Genomic DNA, 7990 nt, shown 5'->3' on the forward strand with positions numbered 1-7990 from the left:
ATCAATAATTTCAAGCAGAGGAAGAATCAGATGTATTGTGATTACTGCAATTTCAAAGGCCACACTAGGGAAACCTGATAGAAGCTTAATGGCTATCCCTCAGATTTCAAGTCTAAGAAGAAACATCCTTCAGCAAACTCAGCTGCTTATATTGGAGCGAATCAGTTCTCCAACAATGCTATACCAATTTATGGGAACTCTTCAACTTCACAATCATTAGGCCTACTCACCAATAACCAGCTTGCTCAGGCTGCAACAAGTGGAATTCCTCAATTTACATAGGAACAGTACAATCAAATCATATAGATGCTTGGAAATGGAAGTGAGGATAGTGGCTCAGCTATGGCAGCATGCATGGTACATAATATAATCCTTTCTGAAGATAAACCAAAGTGGATAATTGAAGGATTAGTAAGGATCTCTTCCATAGACATGTGAAAAGGGTTGGTAAGGAAAACTGTGGACTGTATGTGCTTACCTCCGGGAGTATAATACAAGCAATGGAGGATGCACCTACTACAAGAAATTCAAGTTCTGTTCCAAAATCTCTTACTGTAAATACCATTAAGTTTACTAGAATAAATGTTGCCCTATGACATAGGATGCTAGGTCATGTATCTTTGGATATACTAAAGAAAGTAAGTGAACTTCAGTCTGTGAAATTTGATGATACTGAACACCATTGTATTGTCTGCCTTGTTGCTAAGCAAACATGATTACCCTTTCCTTTGAGTACTTTTACTACTCATTCTAATTTTGATATCATTCATGCTTATGTGTGGGGCCCTTACAAGATTCCTACCTATGATAGAGGTACTTTTTAACCATTGTTGATGATCATTCTAGATTCACATAAAAAGCTAAAGTAATTGTTGTTCTTAGGAACTTTTTCTTAATGGTTAAGACTATTCATTCCTCGTTAAAGTTCTAAGAACAAACAATGGCGGTGAGTTTTTTAATACTCAAATGACAGAACTACTCAAGTCACTAGGCATCACTTATCAAAGCTCTTGTGTTTACACTCCACAACAGAATGGAGTGGCCGAGAGAAGGCACATGCATATACTCATTGTAGCAAGGGCACTCAGATTCCAAGCTTCAGTTCCACTCAGATTCCAGGAAGAATATATCACTAATGCAGTTTATCTTATAAACAGACTACCTACTTCAACACTCAAAAGTAGAACACCATATGAAATATTGCATGGTGCTCTTGCTTTTCTCGCTCATTTGAGAGTGTTTGGCTGCCTAGGCTATGTGTCAAAGGTAAGGAGAACTGATAAATTTGCTCTTGGCTTTCAATTCCAAGGTACATACCAGGGAGTTTTATTTGCCTTGTGTCCTTCGTCAAAATATACCCCCTCAGTTCACTTTTACTTGGCATGTATACTCAAAATAAATTTTTATTTTACTTGTCATTTTACGCATATCAAGAGGAGACAATTTTTTTCCCTATTATACCCACAATATTTATTACTCGTTTCAAATCATTTCTCAAATCTAATAAAATATGCATCAATTAATATGAGTATCATGATAAATTATCCACTTCATTTATTATTTCTTAAGAGACATAAAAAGTCAAAATGTGCCAAGTAAAAATGAATAGAGAGAGTATTTTACATGATTTACTATTCCTATTTCGTTTGGCATACTTTGCCAGTAACTTCAAATACAAATCACAACTTTTCAAAACCTTGCACCCTAGCAAGTAAAAAGTTCAACATAAAAGTCGATAAATTATTTTCTTGTTCTTCTAACATACGTGTGCTCAGTTTAAAGCTTGGGTTTGACAACGTCCTCAAGTATGCAAATTTCAAATTGATCTTTACTGCTCCTATAAATAGTAAATTCTTGCTTTTTTCTAAGTCTGTACATAATTTATTGAAAGTGAAAAGAGTGTTGCATGTTCTTATCCCGTGCACATAAACACTTTTCTCTATATATTTTGGTTGATTCGTTTGCAGCTTTAGAGACTGAGACAAATTTTGCAGCTAAAGAAATGAAGGAGAAAAAGCAGAGGGAGAAGCTAAGTTAACACGAAATAGTACTAAAACTTTTGATGACCAAAATCGGGAAATAAATATAGCAAATAAAGAAATAAAAAAACATACAATGGTTGCTCGTTTTACACAATACCGCAGTGTGAACCTATATTATGCAAATGGGGACTTAATAAAGTGGTGATTTGATTTCATTTTCTATTACATTTCAGTCCTGATATTTGACCGTTTGTGGTACACGGCGACCCTTTAGCCACGCAGATAAAATAATTTAGAGTTTTCATATTTTATTCTTTCCCAAAAACAAAATATTTCTTTTTTTTTCTCTTTATTTTTAGCCGTATGTTATTAATAAAATTTTGTTGTAGTTATTGTTATCTCTTTTTAGCCGTAATTGATGGGAATTGCTTTATCCGTTGAAAGTTTCACTGACTTGATATTTGACAGTTCGTTACGGAGAGAGAAAGTGGGAGGGGGGAAGTGGCACGGTGTCTGCGCATGTTAGCATAGCTTCCTTAAATACTTGAATTAAACAATTTATTTTGATTTTGAGACTTGGAAAGTGGTTTGGAGATAAAGATTCACTAGGAAAAAGAAAAATTAATAAAAAAAGTAGTAGAAAACTACAAAGTGTTACATAGAAATATCCAAGAATTTAGTGTTGATTGGTCATAGTTTTTTAAACTTTTGTTTTTAAAATCTTGTGAGTGTATAGAATTTTTTGGTTTAATTTAGGTCTAAAGACACTTATTATTCACTCAACTTCCTTGAAAAATGTTAACCAAACAAGTTTTCTTTTCGAAATTTTCAATTTTATAAGTTCTCACGTTCAAGTGTATAAATTCATAATTTTTATCTTGACATATTGGTATATGAATCGATTGAAAATTTAGATGTTTGTCTATTTCTTAAAAACTTCATGAGTTAATGTATGTATACGGTAGAAATCGGGGCTACCCGATTTCATTCTTTGGTCGAGATAGGAATGTCGCGTCAAGGAGCTAGGACGTCGAGTCCGGAATCGAAGCATCTTTTCGGACCGAGGTCGACGTCAATCATGGCCAGAAAGAGACAGTCTCCGAGTGACATCGGTATGGCTTGATAACGGAAAAGGCAGGATATCCGCGATTGGTCGAGGATCGTGTCGTGAATCTCGGAATGGATCATTCTACGGCGGTTAATCAGATGTTAATATGGTTTCCTACTATAATTAGAAATGTACCTTATTTAGGATTTCTCTATTATATAAAGAGGGATCTCATTCATTTGTAATGATCATTGTCACTAATAAGAATATACACAATCGTTACTTTCCTGCTATTTTACTTACTGTTCATCAAAGTAGCTTTATCTTTTACTGTCTTTATTGTTCCACCTTGAGACTATCTCGAGTCGAGGTCGAGACCTGACTAGCATACTGGTTTGATTTATTTTATTCTCTAGTTTATTCAGTTACTTTCTTGCTTATCAATTGGTATTGGACGAAATCAGATACCCTTAGAACCACAATATAAGTTTAATTGTTATCCAAATTTGAGGGCAAACAGTTTGGCACCCACCATGGGGCTAAGGATAATAGTGATTGTTGGGTGTTGATTCTGATAACACACATTATTTTTTGCTTGTTCTTGTCAAGTATCTTTGCTCTCAGGTTAAAACATGTCAAACTCACAAAATGCACCCACACATGGTGACAATGGTCTCGGGTTTCCCGGGAAAATGACAATGTAATTTCTCCAGGAGCCGAGGTGCCGCAAGCTAATATCGGGGGAGCACCGGTTACTAATCCAGTCGATGTCAATTTGCACATTGCTTTAAATGCAGACCTAGACGCGGAGCCCAAATGGAGTGTATGCAGAGAAGGCCGATCTGGTGGCCAAGGTATACAGGGCAGAGGATACGAAGGAGTTAGTCTCCAAGTGATATTCGAGATGCTACAGGCTCAGCAGGTCGCTACTGCTCAGCTACAAAATCAAAATCCGAGTGGGGTCAAGCCAGAAATCATCCGTCGTACCGAGCCAGTGCCAAAGAGGTTGAATGGTAACGAATCAGGGACCGATCCTGCAATAATGAAAATGCTCGAGGAGCGCACCAAAAGAATTGAATCAGGAGAGAAGAAAATCGAAGCTAATGATAGAAAAGTGGAAACATACAACTACCGAGTTGATCAGATACCGGGGGTACCACCAATCTTGAAAGGGATAGATTCAAAGAAATTGGTACAAAGGCAGTTCCCTCCGAGTGCGGCTCCGAAACCCATTCCAAAAACATTTCATATGCTGGACATACCTAAATACAATGGGACCACCGATCCCAACGTCACCTCCTACACATGCGCCATTAAGGGTAACGATTTGGAAGATGCTGAGATCGAATCTATTTTATTGAAGAAGTTCGGGGAAACCCTATCGAAGGGAGCAATGATTTGGTACCACAATCTACCACCAAATTCCATTGACTCGTTTGCTATGTTGGAAGACTCTTTCGTAAAGGCACATGTCGGAGCCATAAAGTTGCGACAAAGAAATCAGACTTTTTCAAAGTAAGACAAAGGGATAATGAAATGTTGAGGGACTTTGTATCCCGATTTCAAATGGAATGCATGGAGTTGCCAGCGGTTATAGATGATTGGGCCGTTGAAGCTTTCACTCAGGGATTTAATGAACGAAGTTTGATAGTATCACGTCAGCTGAAGCAAAATTTGATCGAGTATCCGGCTGTAACTTGGATAGATATACACAATCAATACCAATCGAAGATCAGGGTCGAGGATGACCAATTAGGAACTCATTCCGGTTCAGTGCACCCAAATAGGTTAGCAGGCAAAAATTAGAGGGACATCGACAGGGAGCCAAAATCGAACAAAGACCGATATCAACCGTACACCTCAAATCGCAGGAACAGTGGTCCAAGACGCAATTCCACCCGAAATGATCGGAGAAGCGATCGATGACAGAATTCTTGGGGACTAATGAGAAAAAGTGGTTTTGATAAGTACACCGACCCCACAGAGGCACCTCGATTGTCGGAATATAATTTTAGTTTCTACGTGTCAGGCATTGTATCAACAATTGGAAGAATCAAAGATATTAGATGGCCTAGGACCATATAGACCGATCCTTCCCAAATGAACCCCAACCTGATGTGTAAATATCATGGCATGCATGGTCACATGACCGAGGATTGCAGGAAATTGAGAGAGGAGGTAGCCCGTTTATTCAATGAGGGCCACCTTCGAGAATGCCTAAGTGATCAAGCCAAGAATCATTTCAGGGAAATGGATGCCAACAAGAAAAATGAACAGGACGAGCTGCAACATGTAATTCATATGATCGTCGGAGGAGTCGATATTCCACAAGTGCATGTGTTCAAACGCACTAAGGTATCAATTACCAGGGAGAAATGGACCCGAGACTATGTGCCAGAAGGCACCGTATCATTCAACGACGAGTAAGCAGAAGGAATTTCTTAGCCTCACAACGACGTTCTGTTAATTTCTATCTTATTAAATAAAGTTCAAGTTAAGCATGTTTTAGTGGATCCAGGTAGCTCGACAAATATCATCCGATCAAGGGTCGTGGAGCAGCTCGGCCTACAAGACCAGATCGTGCCCGAAGCTCGAGTCTTGAATGATTTCAATATGGCCAGTGAAACAACTAAAAGAGAGATTATCTTACCGGTGAATGTGGCTGGAACTATCCAAGATACCAAGTTTCACGTAATCGAGGGCGACATGAGGTACAACGCCCTACTCGGGAAACCTTGGATCCACAACATGAGGGCAGTCCATTTGACTCTCTACCAAATGATGAAATTCCCGACGTCGAATGGGGGTAAAAATAGTGTACAAGGAGCAACATGTTGCAAAAGAAATATTCGCGATCGATGAGGTAATATCGATATCGGTGCTATTTACATCGGAAGGATCGAGCATCAAAGGTTGTCACACCTCCTTTTTGCGCGCCTATCCCGAAGGATAAATGCACGAGGGAGTTTTTCCAATTTAACTGACAATATTCGAAATGAGATTATTTATTTAATTCAGAGTCGCCACTTGGGAAAAGTTTGGCTTTTGGTGTCCCAAGTTACCGGTTTATCTTGAATCCCAAATCGAGGAAAATATTCGACTTTCCAAATGAAGTCTGCGAATCAGAAATTCTAAGTAAGGAATTCTGCTGACCCGAGGGAAGGTGTTAGGCACCCCCGAATCCCGTGGTTCTAGCACGACCGCTTAAATTGCTATAATGGCTTAAATATCTGAGTTTAATACATGTTATAACGTATGTGCCCTTTTTTATTAAGTTTAAATCGCTTTTATTATAATTATTTTTATAGAATTGCAACGTCGTAAAAATGCATCTCGAATCACGTCACAATCAATGCACCCATGGTTGTTAACACATTCTGACTCTGTTGAGATTTGAATTTGGGTCACATAAATGCGCACCCGAATTTAAGAATGTAATTTAATTAAGTCGCGCCTAAAGAGTCTAACGCGTTATTATCTTTGAGGAAGGCAGTGAAATTCACTAAATAGTCCATCCCAAATTCTAAGTATTTATTATGATCAATTATTGAGGGTCCCGCAATTTGCATTTTTATTTGGCGAGGCTCGTCTCATTATTTTTAAAAGGATAATCTTAGCATGACTATATTTTCTATTTTTTGTTTTCTAAAGTAAATGAAGATAAGGTCCTACTTTATTTACATACTTTCGAGTTATTATAGTTAAGTTTTGAAAGTGAGTTGTTTAAAGAGTTTACATGGCAACGCATAGAACATTCTACGTACAGACAGTAAAAGAAAGAAAAGACTACATTAAATTACAACTTCAAATCTTTCTCATTTTTTTGCATTCATGCCTCGAGTGGCTTACAAGATGAACCAGTGTATCAGTTTGTGTACCTGGTATTTGGGAAAGCAAGGAAAGAAGATGAAGATCAGTAGAAACAGCAGTAGTGTAAATACACAGCAACAACAACAACCCAACATCAACAAATTCGAAACAGATTCAAGGCCCAGAAAACTTTGAGGAAAAACCGAACAACTCAATAGAACAAACCCAAAAGTTTGTAAGCAAACTAAACAACAGCAACCCCATCGTGTATTAAACCCAAAACTAAACACGTTTCTCACTTTGTTTTTGTTTTCTCCTTTTAAACTCTTCAACACTCTCTTAGGATTTTTAGAATGTCTTCTTCTCTCCAAAAATAATCCTCTCTAATGTTGAAGTCCTTTTTTTATTCCCCTCTCCAGTCTTTTTTTTTCTTAAAATGTGTCAAATAACTCTATTTATAACAAGACTCTTGTCTTGAATCCCCAACCCCAAATATTCCCCCAATTGCATGCTTTGTCCCTACTACTTAATGTTTTCTTTATTTTAAACCCTTGTCCCCCATGCTTAACATAAATAATTACATTATTCTCACCCCACTACATTATGTCTTGTCCCCCACTATATTAAACAATTATATCAACCCCAACCCATTACATCTTGTCCCTTATGCTTAACATAAATAATTACATTATTCCCACCCCGCTACATTATGTCTTGTCCCCCACTATATTAAACAATTATATCAACCCCATCCCATTGCATCTTGTCCCCCATGCTTAACTTAAATAATTGTTCAAATGTTCAATTCCAAAAATACCCCTCCGACCTTACTGCAATTACCATTTTACCCCTGAACGTACTGAAATTTATCAAACTACCCCCATCAGCTATAACCAAATCACCTAATCAATCTCAACCAAAATACAGCAAATATGACCAATTTCTAAACAAATTCAACAACAAATCTCATGAACACAGATTGAATCATACAGCTTCAAATTAATGAGAATAAGTTAACCATATTGGGAACCAATCCTGGTTAACTTAGACCAAAAATGAATGAGCAAAGAGACAACAATATCAACAACAAAATACCTGATTCAAACTAAATCAACAAGTCAAAAACCAAAACATAAACTCACATTAAATC

Source organism: Nicotiana tabacum, chromosome 12, assembly GCF_000715075.1.
Source record: "Nicotiana tabacum cultivar K326 chromosome 12, ASM71507v2, whole genome shotgun sequence".
Classification (NCBI taxonomy): Eukaryota; Viridiplantae; Streptophyta; class Magnoliopsida; order Solanales; family Solanaceae; genus Nicotiana; species Nicotiana tabacum.